Below are 19,456 nucleotides of genomic sequence, written 5' to 3'. Positions count from 1 at the left end.
AGTGCAATTGACCGCTGCTTCAAAAAAATGGGAAAAATCTCCTAAAATCTCTCACCCTCTGAAATTCTCACCCCACCACACCAGGCCCCATGTGTCCAATTTTTTTTTATCAATATATTTTATTCAAATGATCTTTTGCTTTACAATTTACAATATACAAGTAATTCATGGAAAACAAACATTAAAATTATACAATGTTGTTGAGAATTTTACATAGTACACTGTGACTGTTTAAAATATAGATAGTACAATGCGCCATAAAAACAACTCAAACTTATTTAAAAAAAAATAAATAATAAAACGACACAAGTGTTACTATAAACGATGCTTTAAATACATGTTCGTTCATTGCATCATCCCATTGGATGGCTGCACATCCAATGGGATGATTCCCCAACCGGCATGGTGGTGTTACACGCAGCATGTAACAATATGTTGCATCACCATGTGGTGGATCATGTAGTTTGTACGGCGGTGCCATATGTTGTTACAGTGCATTGCTAGGCCGTACCATTGGTCAGGTGAGTACCCAGCTTATCTTTCTGATTTTTAGATCCATTTTTAGTATCATCATCTGATACAAAGAATATTCAGTACAATTATAAACCCGTACAGCAGATAATACTGTAGTTCACTAAATTCCCTGTTGGCCTTTGTATTGTGTTAGGACTTCAAGTGTAAGTTATGGAGAAGTGCTACTTATTGGGGGTGAGGGAAACACAACATTTGTAAACATAATTATGCACAATTTGTTCTCACTTGCACAGTTTACTATAAAATATGGGATGAAATAATAAATGCTGTTTAAATGAACTGTGCATCTGTGACATGCAGAGCAATATGAACATCGCAGAGAGCAGAACAATGGATATCTTTAATTTAGCAGAGCAAAGTGTTTTTACTATAAACTGCTCTTGCAACAGAATTATGTATCTAATTAGATCTAAATTAGTAACCCTCATAGAGGCGGTAGAAAATATGCATTTCTCACTAGCGTTATGTCTTCCTACTCTTATTGTCATGCAGAAAATATTGCTAAAAGCGTGACTTTATCTCGGCAGCAGTCGGCAGTGAGATGTTCCCATGGGAAACTGTACATGAGGAAACTCTGGGTTGCAGGCTATCAGAACATGTAATGCGCTGCTGTGACAACATTTCCTGGATGAGGATGATGTACAAAAGTTTAGGAACAAACTCATAATATATATTTTGATACAATTCAGACTTTTCTGGGGAAAAAAAAAATAAGTGAATGCTCTAAACCACAAGCTTATGACAGTAATTTTCATGACACATTTATGATAGTTTTAAAAATAGTATGTTTCCAGTGTACATTAAATATTAGATACTGTATGCTGCTGTCATCCTTTGTAAGCAAATTACAAGTCAACAAGCAATCTGTGATAATGTAAAAGCACACGGCTACGGTTATACAAGGTGTACAGCTCAAGGGTGACATAAAACATACAGTAATGGATGACATTAAAGTACATAGGACTCAAGTCTTCACATTCACAAATAAAGTTTGGCAAAAAGTTAAACACTAATGACAAAAATAAATGTAAAAAGTTGTGTTTTGGAAAAAAATTGCATAATCCTATATTTGTTTTGTCATTTAGTTTGGGTTCTTTTAAGTATATTCTAAGATATTTTGTGGGAGAAGATAAATATAGTATTTTATTTAATACACTGTATGGATGACGACAGGTACTTGCACCCAAAAATGTAGCAATAAAGCTGTGTACACACGGTGCAATTTTAGCACATATCGCTGGCAATATGGTCGGTGAGCGACCATATTGCCAGTGATTTGTATGTGCTGTGGGTGATAAATCACCGGGTGCGCGCTCCCGTGTTTAGCCCCAAATGGTCGCTGGTCGCAGGAGCATGCTCTTGCAGGCAGCTATTTCCCTCTGCAGCTCCCCGGCAGAGTGTCCTTTTCATCAGTGATCATCTCTGGTCGCTGATGAAAACGGGACACTCAGCCAGGGACGTGCAGTGAGGTAAATAGCTTAAGAGTCCCTGGCAAGTAGCAGACCCAGATTTGCACACAAAATATGAGCCATGGGGTACATGCCACATTATACACATTGTACAGCAGTATACATTGCTGGAGATTCGATGAGTTTTGATAAGAGATGTGCTGAAAAGGTAGCCAGGTGAGGCACTGCCTCACCTGCCATAGACTTTTTACATGATTAGAATAATAAAAATAAGATTTTTTAATATATTATTTGTATTTTTGACATACTTTATAAATTTAAAACTCCAGCATATCCATTAGTATGACAGGAAAGGCTGTGCCTCACCCCACCGCACGCCATTGCCAATATGCACCGTGTGTACACAGCTTATAGCAGATGTTACCACTTTCTAAAATGCTGCGGTGCCGTGTGGTGAGTTAACCCCTTAGGGGTCCATATAAACACCCTTTAAACAAATATATACACACACACACACACACACACACACACACACACACACACTAGAAGGCCGCTCGAAGCTATTGCTTTGAAAGCTAGTAGATGTAGTTTCACTTGCTGCCAACAGATGGCAGGTGTTTCACACAGATACTAGACAATATATCTGTACAACTTTATTGGATCGTATCTGTACAACTGTATTCCGGATTTGTATCATCCTTTTGGATCTATTGTTCGATTTTATGTAATGTTTTATTATTGAATTGAAGTTCTATGTATTATTAACTGTAATAAATACAGATTTTTAACAGTGTGTAATTTCTGTGGTGGAGAGATTATATTGGGCGCATTGCTATTCTCTTTTTCTTGTTTCTATTTGTATCTGCTGTGCCTTTATTAGCAGCAAGGCACTTATAGAAATGCTGCCCCAACATCAGCACAGAAAAAAAAAACCTTGTTGTGTGTGTGTGTGTGTATGTATGTATATATATATATATATATATATATATATATATATATATATATATATATATATATAGTCGTTTTTTCAGACTGGCACCCTCCCCAGTCTAGCAACTTGCGTGGGTCCCTCCTGGTATCATTGACAGGGTCTAGCAGCAAACAAACAGCGGCACTCCACGGGTTAACTGTGCAACAAATTTATTGCCATTACATTGGGATTATCAGTCATATTACAAGTGGTTAAAGAACCACTTTTTACGGTATTCTTACACCTGTTAGGGTGCTTAGTCATTGTCGATGGGTTTGGACCGTTTAAGGTTAATGCACTAGGAGGCGACTTTCTTACCTGTTGTTGCAGATCTATCTATCTATCTATCTATCTATAAATACTTTTCATTCTTGAGTTACAGCTTCCCTTGTCCACCTTAGCAGCTGTAAAGCTGAAGCATGTGTGGGTATAATTATGAACGGTAACAGCAATTTTCTATTACACTAAATAAGGTTGAATTTAAAAAGACCCAAATCCTATTTGTCATATTCTAAATCATCTCCTTGCAAGATCTCATTATATATGCTAGCAAATTAAATCTGGAAAAGCCTATCCTTAAAATGAGAGATTTGTATGATATGCAAACTTCTATAGATAAATTATTAAAATTACCTGGCTTTACGTAGAAGTATGTTTCATTTATTTGGTCTCCAACGGTTCCTCCATTTGCAGATGAATGAAACAAGAATTAAGGAATTTCCTTACCATAAAGCACCTTCGACAAATTTACTAATCACTGGATCTTAAACTTTATCCAATAATTTAAGACATTTTTAGCAAGACAAGCAAATGGTGAGTGTGATGATAAGTGAATTAATTAAATCCACCAACGGAATTAAACCCCCTTTCCAATGTATGCAAGTATACAAAAGGAATTACACCCACCATGGAGTAAGAAGTTTAATTAAGAAGGCTGAACATAGCATTTACATATTACTTCAGCAGCAAACCTGGAAAAAAAATGTAATAGCAGCTGCATCCACTTTCGAATTAGGCCCAATTTTATCTTAATCGAACATCCACTATGGAGTAACTATGAATATCATCCATCCAAAGCACAAACAATATTGTTGAACATAATATACTTGATCCATGACACTTAAGAATTGCTATTATTTTCCACATGTTTGCTTAATTTCCAAGAGAATATCTTAAACTACGTGAATGCAGGAGCCATTTGTGCTTTGAAAAAGGTATCTGGGGCTGATGAAGCATTGAACATATACCAGTTTATAGCCACCAGAGCTGAGCAAACCTAAGTACAGCTGATGCATTTCAGGTGCACCTTTATTTATGGCAGAAGAGGAGAAACTGCTGTGTGTAACCATTCTTACAGGACCTGGTAGCTGTGCTTCTTGTCCGATACCAACCGTTTTTTGAAGAGAAAACCCAAATCCTGCCTTTAGATATGGATTCCAACTCTGATTATGATTCTGAAGCCAATGAACTTCTTTTGCTTGAGGGCATAGGCGTGCGCACATAGAGTGTTAGGGGTGCACAGACACCCCCTAATGCTGTGCCCACCCTTATATACTTTTGCTTTTTAGAACTGGTATTTCATTAAAACAAGCGCCCATCAATCAAGTATGTGTGTTTGTATTGTTAATTGTAATAGACCATTGTCATATTACTACATACCTGCATCATCCATATATGTTTATGACTTTATTTGCATGAACTGTTACACAGAGTAATTAGAAGATTAAAACTGAACTAGGCAGAAGATTATGTTGTGGCTGAGATACGTTTTATATTGTAGCGAGTGCGAATAGCTGATGGTAGACACGTCTGATTGATGGTGAGTAACAATGGGGTGACTTAGTGAATTGGTGCGCTTATATAAACACCATAAAGCAGCTGGATATAAAGTCCTTAAGGTGTCATTCAATAACACCTAACAACAATATTGCAGAACGAGAAAAAGAACAGTTCTCCAGCACTCAGGTGGTTCCCATCAAATGAATCACCAATAAAGTGATTGGGTGAAATGTCTAAAAGTTATATCACCATAGGATTTTCATAAGTACTGTATGATTGAATCCAAAAGTAACACTCCTCCTCCACAAATGGTACCATGAAATGAAAAAGAAAAAACAGATAGTGCAGACTGATAAACACTTTATCTATTTTAATTCAGGTTGTACACTTACAATTGTGGGGGGGTTATAAAAACATATAGATATCCACAACCCGGGGCAATGCAGGATACAAGGCAGTCTCAGCGGTAGGGCAATCCAGTCTAGATCTGGTGCGAGTCCTTTCTGCCGAATGTCCGATCCTTCACAGTGGTCCCAGGTCAAGATGATGATAAATGTCAAGGGGTTAGGAAGCGCTAAACGCGTTTCGGATCCTATAGATCCTTCGTCAGTAGCTACTGACGAAGGATCTATAGGATCCGAAACGCGTTTAGCGCTTCCTAACCCCTTGACATTTATCCTCATCTTGACCTGGGACCACTGTGAAGGATCGGACATTCGGCAGGAAGGACTCGCACCAGATCTAGACTGGATTGCCCTACCGCTGAGACTGCCTTGTATCCTGCATTGCCCCGGGTTGTGGATATCTATATGTTTTTATAACCCCCCCCACAATTGTAAGTGTACAACCTGAATTAAAATAGATAAAGTGTTTATCAGTCTGCACTATCTGTTTTTTCTTTTTCATTTCATGGTACCATTTGTGGAGGAGGAGTGTTACTTTTGGATTCAATCATACAGTACTTATGAAAATCCTATGGTGATATAACTTTTAGACATTTCACCCAATCACTTTATTGGTGATTCATTTGATGGGAACCACCTGAGCGCTGGAGAACTGGTCTGATTGATGGTGTTAGACACACCCAATGGGCGTGTAAGGCACCCCCTAATGAAATGTGCACCCCCTAATCAGGGCCGTAACTAGGGGGGGGGCTAGGGGGTCACGCGCACCGGGCGCTGGAGGGTGGGGGCGCTAGTGTGGTGTCCCGGCAGCGTGGTCCCTGGGATGAGCAGTATGGGTCCGGGGACTGGTGGGTTAACGCCAGGTCCTAGCGGGGGTCCGGGGACTGGAGAAGGTTAACTCCGGTTCCTAGCGCTGCCGGGCGGTAGGCGGGAAGCAGGTTTTGAAAAGACTTGCCGGACGCTGATTGGCTGAATTCAGCCAATCAGCGTCCGGCAAGTCTTTTCAAAATCTGCCTCCCGCCCACCGCCCGGCAGCGCTAGGAGCCGGAGTTAACCTTCTCCAGTCCCCGGACCCCCGCTGCCTATCCCCAAGGCAGTGATTTGTGTTTTTTTTTTTTGGGGGGGGGGGGGGCGACCACATGACTGCCACCCCGGGCACCGAAACACCCAGTTTCAGCCCTGCCCTAATGAAATGTGCTGTGCACGCCTATGCTTGAGGGTACTTTTAGTTCTAACAACATATTTGGTATTACTTTATTTAAACCTAGACAATCTAGAAAAAAGATGTCTCGGAGGAGACATTGGGGTATATTCAATGCCACATGGTGAGCTGTGACGGCGAGCAGTGCCTATTGCTCACCATCACAGCTCGCATTTTGGACTTTAATGTCAGTGCCGCTGGACTGGACTTATGCAGCAGTATTACTGGACTTTAACGGCAGTACCACTGGACTGGACTTATGCAGCAGAACTCTTTTTACTGCAAGGAAGGAATCTAGGACATGTGGGCATGAGTTTAGATTAGAAGAAAGAAGATTTTGTTCCCTTAGAAGGAAATATTTCTTTACTGTCAGGGCAGCCAAACTATGGAAATCTCTTCCTGGAGAGGTGGTGTCGGCAGACACAATAAATACGTTTAAAATAAGGTTGGACAAACATTTATTGGTTTAAAACTTCCAGGGGTCCAAATAAGAATCATAATCTGTCTTTAAAAATATCAGAATACACTACATATAACAAGGGATAAGCTATTAAAACCTAGGTTGAACTGGACTTCCGCTTCCGGCATGAGTGGATAAGCAGCACATCCACGCAGCTCCGTTCACAGAGGTGATTAAATACAGCATCAAACTGCCGAAACCTACCAGAACCCGGTCCCGATCCCCCCGCAGACAAACCCCCGACATGGACAAATTTCTCGGTCCAGCCGCGACGGGCAAACAGCAGCCATCAGCTCCGTTACAGCAGCGACAAGACAAACGCTGCGGAGACAAGATGGCGGCGGAGGAGAAGGACGCCGTATCCCTTCCAGCGTCCAAGAAGCCGATACCGGAAGATAGAATGAAGGGCACAGGTATTTCAGATAGCGCTAGCCTTGCTGCGCTACATTACAGGGATCTTATTGCCGCTATACAGTCTACCGTCTCCCCACTGCTAAACCAGGCAGTATGTGATATCACCGCGCAAATCTCCGGTCTAACAACCAGAGTATCAGAAGCGGAATCCCGCATCAGTAATAATACTGATGATATCAATGAATTGAAGCGCACAGTCGCCACTATCTCCCAAGAAAACATACGACTTACTGACTCGCTTCAAAATATTGAAAACAGGCTGCGGCGTAACAACTTACGCATAGCAGGGATCCCTGAGTCGGTTAAAGGTCCTGCATTGGAGCGTTTAGTCAGACACTCTTTGCCTAAGATCTTACACATTGAACAAATTTGTGCTGACCTCGTTATTGAAAGAATCCACAGACTGGGCCCCTTTACACCCCAGGAAAATACCCCTTCGAAACCCAGAGTGGTCATTTTCAAAGTACTAAATTTTCTACATAGACAAGCCATTTGGTCAGCCTCCCGCAAAACCCAACCCATCATGTGGGAACAACACCCCTTAAGAGTCTTTCAGGACTTTTCAATGGAGATATCCAGGGCCCGCCGGGCTTTCGCCCCTGTGTGCACTAAACTGGTTAATGATAAAAGAAAATTTTATATTATGTACCCTGCTACCCTCAGAATCGTGACCCCTACGGGTTTTAAAGATTTCAAGGATCCTAAACAAGCTGAAAGCTTTCTTTCTTCAGGTCCATCCCGGGACTTACAAGAAGATATTTCTGACGAGCCTCACACCTGAGGAGAAACTCTCTTGCTTCTTTGCTCCCAATGGTTCTGTTTGAACCCCAGCCCTTCTTCTTTCTTTTGAAATGTCTTGGAAGGACTAACAATCAGTTTTGATGCGTTAATTAAAGTTTATGACATGTTAGGTTAACCCCATATACCCCCCCCCTCTGGAAATGGAGCTTTGCTGCCTTTTACATGGGAGCACCTCAAGTTCTCGGAGAGGTGCCCTATTATCTGTCATTCTATGACATAATTACTATAATAATGTCATGGTACTACTGTGATATTTTTGATGTAGGAAGTCCAAAAGTTATTGTTGTCGGTTATTGCTGCCTCTATGTTGTTTTTATGTTTGTCTTTGTCCATGTCTCTCCTTTACCTAATGTGCTACCCTTATATGTTATCTATGCAAAGAAATGGAAGGTAATGATTTTTACTTACTCAGGATAGAATGGCTATTAATATTGCATCCCTAAATATCCGTGGTATACACACTCCGGCCAAACGCCGTAAACTCCTGACCTATTTAACTAAACAAAATGTGGATATCGCCTGCTTACAGGAGACACACCTGCTCCCAGAAGAGGTAAAAAAATTGAATATGCTCGGCTGGAAAGTTGTAGGATCGGCCTCTCACACGTCAAAATCTTGTGGTGTGATCACACTGGCACGCAAAAACCTGCAGCTAACAGTTGACTCACTCCGAGTCGATTCTGGAGGCAGGTTTGTCATCTCCCGGCTTTCGCTGGGTAATGTAATCTTAACACTGGCTAATGTCTATGCTCCCACTAAATATGATAGATCGTTTTTTACTAACCTGATTGCGATATTACTTGGTTATGATCAGGAAAGCCTAGTAGTATGTGGAGACCTCAACCTCGTTGCATCCTATGTGTTAGATAGATACCCCACTCCAAAACGTCCCCCTTCTTCGCCCAGGGTCGGAATACCTTTCATTTTGAAATCCCTTCACCTTCTTGATTCCTGGAGAATCCTGAACCCTACAGGCTCTGAGTTCACCTGCCAATCTCTTACTCACCAAACCTGGTCTAGATTGGACTACATCCTTATTGCGGAAAATCTAATTACGAAAATTAAAAACCCAAAAATCTTCCCTCCATTACTATCAGACCACGGTTTAATTTCGATAACTTTATCTCTTGATTCTCGTTCAAGGAGGCCCCCCTCATGGAAATTTCCATCCCATTTAACTAAATCTCATTCTTTTAAAGATAAATTAATAACTTTTTGGAAAAGATATGCTAAGGCCAATGAAGAATATGAAACTTCCAAACCAGACATCTTTTGGATGACTGCCAAGTCTGTAATAAGGGGAGATTTGATAGCTCACTCAAGTGAATTAAAGAAGAAATATAAAGAGGTCTATATTTCCTTACAAAACAACCTCACCTACGCCTACCAAAACTTTAAACTTGACCCATCACTTTTAAATAGGAAAAATCTCCAAAATGCGCAACTAACTCTTAAAGAATATTTAAAACTACATGGGGATAAATACCAATTTAATGTAGATGCCAAGTTTTATGCCCACGGGAATAAGATAGGAAAAATGATGACCAATCTTCTTAGAGGACCTAGGCAAAGCAATACGATTCACCCGCTTCGCCTAGAAAATGGAGATATGACAGAGGACGAGGAGCAAATTGCTGAGACTATGAAAGCCTATTATGAAAAGCTTTATTCCACCCCACAAACCCAAGACAACACGAACTCCCTCTTATCTGAACAAACTTACTGGGACCTGCTGCCTTTGCCTCAATTACCTGTACGATTTTCGGAGAATTTGATATCTAAAATTACTATTGAAGAGGTGAAGTGGGCGATAGGCAAACTAAAACAAGCCAAAGCTCCGGGCCCCGACGGCTTTTCAACAGAATTTTATAAAATCCTATCAGATTATATCTCTCATCCTCTAACCCAATTTTTTAATTTTATTATAGTTTCTGACTCCCTCCCGTTGTATTTTTCTGATGCGACCATTAAGGTCATCCCTAAACAGGGGAGAGATCTTAGCCTCCCAGGCTCATATAGACCGATCTCTCTCCTTAATATTGATTTTAAATTTTTTACAAAACTCTTGTCGGAAAGAATGAAACCCATCCTTCCTTTTTTAATACACAAAGACCAGTCGGGCTTTGTAACAGGCAGGCATGCCGTGACTAACGTTAGAAGGGTGGTGGCTGCTATTAAGAATTCGACTGCCTTCTCTGCGTCGGATGGCCTACCCAATATGGTTTTGGCTCTGGACGCAGAGAAGGCATTCAATATGGTCCTTTGGTCTCACCTTTATAAAACCCTGAAAAATTTTGGCTTCCCTGAACAATTTGTTAAAATAATTCAAACCCTATACAACACACCTAGATCCTCGGTTAATTGCAACGGCCTATGCTCCACATATTTCATCCTACAAAGAGGCACAAGGCAGGGGTGTCCCCTTTCCCCCATCCTTTTTGACTTGGCCGTTGAGCCTTTGGCAGCAGCAATCCGCTCCTCTCCCCTTATACAAGGAATAACTATCAAACATCAAGAACTTAAGATAGCCCTTTTTGCGGACGACGCTCTTATTTTTATTTCTAAGCCCACCCAGACTATCCCAGCTATCTTAAAATTAATAAAATCCTTTGGAATAAGATCAGGCTTCCAGGTTAACTGGACAAAATCTGAATTAGTCCCACTTGGCGCCTTTGACCCAAAAGCTCTTGAAGCTATTCAAATTCCTTTCTTGATTAATAAAACGCACTTTAAATACTTAGGTATTAAAATCCCGGTCCACTTAGAGCAAATGTACTCTCTTAATTTTCCACCAGTAATTTCTGAAATTAAACTTAAACTTCAATCATGGTCCTCCCTCCCCCTGTCGTTACTTGGCAGAGCAGCCATTATCAAATCAATCGCTTTCCCCAAGATTTTATACTTTATGCAAATGATACCCCTGGCTTTGAAAAAATTAGACATTAAAAACTTAGAACAGATCTTTTCCAGCTTTATCTGGAAAGAGGGACGCCCCAGGATTGCTAAAACGAGGTTGAGGTCTTCCAGAGTGAACGGCGGTCTGGGGATTCCAGATCTATTATCTTACTCACTTGCTATATTTTTTAGGTATTCTAGTGATTGGCTACTCAATAAGGCAGTCTATACAGATTTGGAAATCGAACATGCCGTTTTTTCCCCATATGCCCCAGCAGCTCTTTTGCAATCTCCACGATCTAGAATTCCCGAAGAAATTTACTCACACATTCTATTTACTGATACTTACAAGTCATGGTGGCTATTGAATAAAAAATTGTCCAGAAATCCTCTTAGCTCACAATTTATTCCATTGTGGGGTAACCCTAATTTTGCTCCATCAATGGAAAATGCATGGTTCTACCAGTGGAAGGCTAAAGGCCTTGACATTTCATCGAAGATTTTTGACCCAGGCGGCAGTCTACTTTCATTTGAAACCCTTTCTACTAAATTCAAGCTACCGGAGAAACACAGATATATGTATATCCAAACATCCCACTTTCTCAAGCCTCTACAGATCACTAAGAAACCTTACGGAAAAACTAAATTCATCTCACAAGTCACGGACATTGATTCTTTACTTGACTATCTGCAACTTAGAAATTATAAGCTGAAATTTCTATATAAGCTTATCACTGACCCTGGTATTTTAAATGATACTCAGCTTAATAACCTTCTAGCCAAATGGCAACAAGACATTCCTCCGTTGACTTCTACGGAGGACATTGCCGCTCTTCTCCCTCTTACACAAAAAGCCTTGATGGCGTCTTACTACCAAGAAGTTCATCTTTTTACGTTTCATAGAGCCTATATATCTCCTTATAGAAGACGTCATATGGCTCCCTCTGAATCGGGTATATGTCCTAAGTGTTCAGTGACGAAGGCAGACTTTCAACATTGTATGTGGGGATGTCATAGAGTAAGAAAATTTTGGAATAAAATATTGACCTATCTTACAGATATATTCCACACTCCCTTTGGGTTCGAGCCGGCCGCCCTGATGGGCCTTAACTTTTCAAAATGGCCCACTAATAAAATAGACACTAATTTTCTCCCACTTATCGTGATCATAATCACAGTGGCCAGGAAATCTATTTTAAAACATTGGACCACACCCAAAGCTCCCCGACTTGAAATGGTCAAACATATGCTACTGCAGTCAGCTCTCTTTGAATGGAAACTATTCTGCGTAGATCCGTTAAGAGGTTCAAAAAAATTTCACCAAAAATGGTCCCCTTTTATTGAGACCCTGGATGACACCCAAAACTTGCTTTTTCTGTGAAATAGGTTCTGATATGGCCAATACCTGGCTCCCGGCTCGAACATTGTTAAATCTTGTATGCCTCGGCTCCATGATATATTCGATTTATCCCTAACCCTAATTCTATTGTCTCCTTCCATCTTCTAAATATCGCTTACATTTATATTTGACTATGTATTTTTTGTGCCCCCTGTCCGTACCTCTCTCCCTCTACCCATCCCGTCTTTTGTCTCGTCTTGTTTTGTCTTGTCTTTTTGTCTTTCTGTCTATGTTTATTAGTTTAGAATTTTAGAAAATCCCGGATTGATGAGTGTACTGTGAAATGTTTATAATCTAGAGATTTCGATATGTATATTAGACAGCTCCTTTTGTAAATGAGCACTAACATCTTTGCCAACTGAGCCCATGCTAAATGTACGCTGCTGTGTAATTCTGATCTGCACCTTTGTCTCTTTATTGTATCACAGTGCAATGCTTATATTTCATGTTCCTCTTTTTATTTATCCGGAAATAAACATTTATTAAAAAAAAAAAAAAACCTAGGTTGAACTCGATGGATACAAGTCTTTATTTAGCCTCATCTACTATGTAACTATGGGCCTTATTGTAGTTCACTCTTTGAGGCAAATTCCTTCTTAGCTGGACAAAACCATGTGCATTGCAGGGGGGCAGATGTAACATGTGCAGAGAGATTTAGCTTTGGGTGAGTTATTTTGTTTCTGTGCAGGGAAAATACTGACTGCTTTATTTTTACACTGCAATATAGATCTCACTTTAAAGAAAAACCCCACCCAAATCTAATTCTCTCTGCACATTTTACATCTGCCCCCCTGCAGTGCACATGGTTTTGTCCATCAAAGAAGGATTTTTTCAGAAAGAGTGAACTAGAATAAGGCCCTATGTAACTATCGATGGACTTTAATGGCAGTATTACTGGACATATGCAGCAGTAACAATAGACTTTAATGGCAGTGCCACTAGACTGGACTTATGCAACAGTATCACTGAACTGGACATATGCAGCAGCACCACCACTAGACTTTATCAGCAGTACCTCTGGACTTAGATGGCAGTACCACTGGACTGGACTTATGCAGCAGTATCACTGGACTGGACTTATGCAGCAGCAATACCACTGGACTAGGCTATACAGCAGTATCACTGGACTGGACTTATGCAGCAGCAATATCACTGGACTGGACTATACAGCACTATTACTGGACTTGTCTATACAGCACTATCACTAGGCTGGACTATACAGCACTATCATTGGACTGGACTTTAAGCACTATCAATGGACTGGAATATAAGCACTATTACTGGACTGGACTTGTCACTGTGGCTGAGCAGGACGGCGGGACAGCAGGCAGGCAGGCAGAGAGGATGCTGCATTTCTTTCACTCTCCGAGACTGGAGTGAAGATGGTGCCCGGCAATGTTCCCTCTAATTTTACGAAGGCTGTGTGCGGCAAAAAATTTTGGTTGTGCAACTTTGGAAGGCAATTAAAAATTTTGTGCGTCACTTATATATAACTGGAAAATGACGTTCAGCATTTGTGTTAACTTTACTTCAAAATGATTTTAAACATTTAAACATTCAAAACACAGCACACAATGTAGTTAACCACATTAATTGAGTCCACAACTACAAAAAGGGACCACTGCTGCTTTGTGCGCTCTGTTGTAATGTCTGTGCGCACGCTCGTCGAGTTGTGTGCGCGCGCACGTGCGCACAGCTTAGAGGGAACACTGGTGCCCGGCTGTCTGCCCTTTTAATGGGTCTGGATCTTGTGAGATCAAACGGCGGGATCTTGCGAGGTCCCGAGACCCGCGCACTTAGCCTGGGTGGGAAATCCCGAACAGGCTCAGAAAGCAGTTCAGATTAGTGGGTGTCTGGATTCCCCCAATCTGAACTCGCTCATCCCTACTTATAACCTACAAATTCAGAAAGAATAAGGACCTGAAGATTTCTCTGCTGTGGAGCATGCGCCTTGCCCAAAACTTTTAAAAAGTATCAGTAAAGATGTACCACATGCCACACCCCAAATGTTGTATTTTGGATTGAATGCTTGTGTGGAAATAGGAAGATCTACAATAGCACTCAAGACCGGGACTGCATAATATCTCAGAAATAACAAAAAGGTTGAAACTCACTCCCTATCAGAACACACATAAAAAAAAAATTCCCACTTAGTGTATGTTCAACATATCAGAAGAATGTAAAAAATACAAGTAAGAACAGAGAGTGTGACACCAGCCTAGCAGGCAAGGGGATGGAATGGATTTTTAAAAATAAAAACCCTTGTTCCAAGAGGACTGAATAAGAACTTTAAACTTAAATAGTTCTGACAGTAGTCCACTTTCCCTCCTGCATGAATTACTTCCTTTATCCCCCTCCTTTTTTTACCATGCTATACTTGATATTTCCTTCGATTTTAAATACCCATCCTTCTGTCCTGACTATTATTTTTTTCTGAACCCGGCATATTTACTGAGGAGAAGACTTCATCACTAAACATGGGACCTCCTTCAGGGTGGACTGCGGACACCTAAAGAAAACTCAGGAATAGTCACAGTTCAGTCCTTGGAACAAGTAGACCAAGGGTCTTCAACATAAATGATATTCTTCTTGGTTTTGCAAGATGGGCAAGCACTTGAAGCCAACACTCCACTAGGACTAAGGTTCCATCTAGTGCGATAATGAGGACGCTTGGGAGTAAGACTAATGAAATTTACTCACATGTCTTCTGGAGGAAAAACATGGCTAGGAAGGACTGAATCTCTGACAAAGGGTCTGGAGTCATAGTCCTCATCGAATTCTGAGTCAGAATCCATTTCTAAGCTTAATATTGGACTCATCTTCTTTGGGGTGGACCTTACCGCAATGGACTTTGGATATTTGCTGTAGGACTTGAAGAGTCTGAGCATCGTGATATGGAGTTTGAAAAATTGGTATACTGTACTTGGATGATTTTTCAGAAGCAGCAGCAATATACACCCGATTCTCATGGCCAATGTTTCAGTCTTGGGAGGATTACCCTTCTGAATAATTTTGGAGGATTTGCGATCCTGGGTAGTTTATGACTCTGCTGACTGGACTAAGGAAGCAACACTATTATTCCTACTATTCCTTTCAGCAATTTTAGCCTGAAGGCCTTTATGCAAATCAGCAGATAGAACAGTAGGTTGCTCAGGAAAACTTAGGGACGAAGCTGAAAAAACTGCAATTGTATTGGTGTCCCGCTCTGTAGTACTTGAATGCTCAACAGTCACTGAATAATAAATTCCACTTGGATTGGCTGAAACTAGTGGAACCTCTGGAACAATTGATTGAAGTGAGTGGTGCCCAGAAGAACTTGAAGTTGCTAGAACTGTAGAAGGTTTTAGACCTATGGACAGAACTGGATTAGGTCTTGAGGCTGTAGACTTGGCTGAAACTGGAATGGACTGACCAGGCTGAACCTGGAGAATTATTGGGACCAGGGGAGACTGAACAGGACATATGTTTCTGGGTTGACTTGAAATGGCTGGAACTGGAGAAGTCTTTGGACCTATAGATGGGACCAGATTATATCCAGAGACAGCAGAATCGGCTGGGACCAAGTTATAACTGGAGGAGCTTGAACTGGCTGGAACCGGAGGAGTCTTTGGACCTATGGATGGAACTGGATTAGATCTAGACACAGCAGATTCACCTGGAACTGAATTACAATTGGAGGAGCTTGAACAGGCTAGAACCAGAGGAGTCTTTCGACCTCTGGATGAAACTGGATTGGATCCAGAGACAGCGGACTTGGCTGGAACCAAAGGGATCCCCAGATGGACGGATGGAAACGGATTGGATCTGGAGACAACTGAACTGGCTGGAACCAGTGGAGACTGAACCAGACATACAGTATGGACGGGACCAGATTGTGTCCAGCAGATGCCTTTTCAGAGGCTATAAAGTCTAATGCAATATCTGGTGCTTAAAGTTCATGTGCTCCTCTTTGGGCTAGAAACTCTGAGATGCCCCCTCCTGGGGCTGGAGGTTGCTCAGAGACGCCCCTTCCTGGGGCTGGAAAACTGCAGGCCCCCACTTGGGGCTGGTGACTGTGGGCCCCCACTTGGGGCTGGAGATTCTCTGGAATGCCCCCACCTGGGGCTGGAGTCTCTGGAACACCCTCACCTTGGGCTAAAGAAACAGACCCCTCTTTGCCTTTAAGTGGTTTAAATATTATTTTCTGGACACCCACATCAGCAGGGGCAGGACCAATTACTATAGTTGACTTGTGGACAAGAGTGTTATCAACCTGAAATTTGTCACTAGATCTTGACTTGCAAAGGATGCAATCCTTAATAAAATTACCAGAATTTCCACAGTAAAGACATAGGTGAAGCTCCCTGCGCCATTGGGCCATAGATAATGTATATCTTTTCTTTGTACAGAGGAAGAGACCTTGGTAACTGGATGGAGTAATACTGAGTCAACATAGTTGGTGGAGTTCAGGCATCCCAGAAAAATAGTAGGCAAAAGTTCTTGTAACTTTAGTAATGTCTGGTAGAAAAACTGCAGTTGGTCAGGAGTCTGAGTACAAGGAGTCCGCGATTCTCTGGGGAGGGAGGTCTGCTGCAGAACCTGGCTTATATGTGTGGCTTCAGCAGAGAGCCGTATCCTGACCACTGGATCACCAGGGAGTTGGTATTGAAAGTGGAATGATGAATGTATAGTTGTATGACTGAATTGTTAGGTTATTAGTGTTCTATGGATGAGACTAGATATTGAATAGGACTGGACTGGACTGGAAACTGAAAACAACTGAACAGGGCTGGATGCTGGGTATGAATAGGACTGGACAGGCTGGATACAGGATAAGGCTGGACCGGCCTGGATGCTGGATATGAACAGGACTGGATGTATGGAGGCCAGAATGATTCACCAGGAGACTGGACTGGACTTGTAGGAAGATAGTGACTGGATGCCGGAAGGATTCACCAGGACTGACAGGAGCAGGAGACGCACAGGAGCCTGTAGCTGGAGGCGCACAGGAGACATTTAACCCTCTTGTATGAAAATTGGAGAATAACAGTGGCATCCATGTTCTCCAACAACCACTAGCCAAGCATTACCAGAAATCCCTGACTCTTCCAAATGGAAGTAGTGAGACCATGCATTTCCAGCATGCCCTCCTTCAACTGCCTGTCAACTGCCATTGAAAGTGTCCCCATTGTATTGTTGAACTCCGTAATCCATGACCTGCACAGTTGTGGTCCTCCCCTCTCTGCATTCTTGACTCTTCTTCACCTGCAGTGCTGTTCCCCCCTCACCTGTAGTGTTGTCCCACCTTCACCTGCAGTGTTGGCCCTCACATACCTGCAGTGCTGGCCCTCCATTACCTGCAATGTTGTTTCCCCCATCACATTTAGTGTTGCGCCTCCTTCACCTGCACCTTGTCGGCCCTCCCTCACCTGCAGTGGTGCCCCTCATTTACTTACAATGTTGTCCCTCCTTCATATGAAGAGGTGGCCCTCCCTCACTTACAGTGGTGGCCCTCCCTCACCTGCAGTGGTAGCCCTCCCTCACCTGCAGTGTTGTCCCCCCCTCACCTGTAGTGTTGTCCCACCTTTACCTGCAGTGTTGGCCCTCACTTACCTGCAGTGCTGGCCCTCCATTACCTGCAATGTTGTTTCCCCTATCACATGTAGTGTTGCGCCTCCTTCACCTGCACATTGTCGGCCCTCCCTCACCTGCAGTGGTGCCCCTCCTTCACTTACAATGTTGTCCCTCCTTCATATGAAGAGGTGGCCCTCCCTCACCTTCAGTGGTAGCCCTCCCTCACCTGCAGTAGTGGCAGGCCATGATATGATTTGTAGTGAACCTTGTCCTCATAACCCAAACTGCTTCACTAGGGAAATTCAGAAATGTGTAGCTGAAATTCAGCAGTCTAGGGATGTATACCCTAATTTATTAATATTTTTGCTGCATATACAGATGTAGCACCTCTCAGCCAGCACAGGGAATCGCCAATCGGCATGGGAAACAGTTCTAGTGGGTGACATGGTGAGTGTGCAGGACAGGTCTGGTAGGGGACAGGGTGATTGTGCAAAGACAGCTCTGGAAGTAAACAGGGTTAGGGATAGGGTTTGTGTGTGGAGACAGGTTTGGTAGGTGACAGAGTTATTGTGCAGAGATACTATAGGTCTGGAAGGAGACAGGGTAAGGGACAGGTTGAGTATGCAGGGACAGGTCTAGTAGGGGATAGGGTTAGGAAGAGGGTGACAGGTTTGGTGGGTGACAGAGTGTGTAGGAATAGGGTTATTGTGCAGAGACAGGTCTAGTAGGAGACCAGGTTAGAGACAGGGTAAGTGTACAGTGACAGGTCTGTTAGGGGACAGGGTGGGTGTGCAGGGACATGTTTGGTGGGTGACAGTGACTGTGTGGGGACAGGGCGAGTGTGTGCGCGTACAGTGTTCCCCTTCTCTCATTTTTGTTATAATGCCTCTTTAGTTTTAGTGCAGCTTCAGTCAGCATCCACCTCTATCCCCATCCACCCACCCAGCCCAATCCCAGTCTGCCTTGTTTTACTGACAGCACCCAGCTCCTCTGTCAGGCAGGGCACCCCCTGGGAGGTTAGGGGTGCAGCGGGGACTCCAGACCTGGGCCCAGATGGAAAGGGGGCCCAGGACTAGAGTATATAAAGTATAATTTGTCATAAACAAACTTCACATTTGCCTTGAAGCAAGGTTGAGTAGGGCAGCCAGTGCTGCAGACACAGGTCTCACTAGGCAGGTGTTCAAGAAAGGGAAGGGGGGCCCTGCCTATTTTGTCAGTCCTTGTTCCCCACAATTTCTGATGGCAGGCCTGTTGTCAGGCAATGCGATGCTGCTGGGAGCCAGCGCTGCAGTCTCATCTGTTGGCATCGTCTTCAGATCTGAGCGGGTCAACAGTGTTCTGCCAGTTGCAGCTATGTGAGGCATGCGGCTGTGGGCAAACTCTGACACCGGAAGCAAATCCCCAGCACTTACTGCATACAGTACCTCGCTCTCTGCACCATTGTGTAATAAGGGCACTGTATATGCCGCACAGTGCGTCTGGCGCTGCAGTGAAAGTAACAAAGATAAATGTAAAAAAATATTTTAAACATCGTGGTGGTACGTGCCTGAGTTCTCCCTCCCCTCTGAATCTGCCTCTGGTATGCACTCTATTTATACCAGGACAGTGCTGACTTGAGAAAGTCATCCTGCCACAGC

Source organism: Crinia signifera, chromosome 9, assembly GCF_055691185.1.
Source record: "Crinia signifera chromosome 9, ASM5569118v1, whole genome shotgun sequence".
NCBI lineage: Eukaryota > Metazoa > Chordata > Amphibia > Anura > Myobatrachidae > Crinia > Crinia signifera.
The sequence above is the reverse complement of the archived record's forward strand: the minus strand, read 5'-3'. Positions refer to the sequence as shown.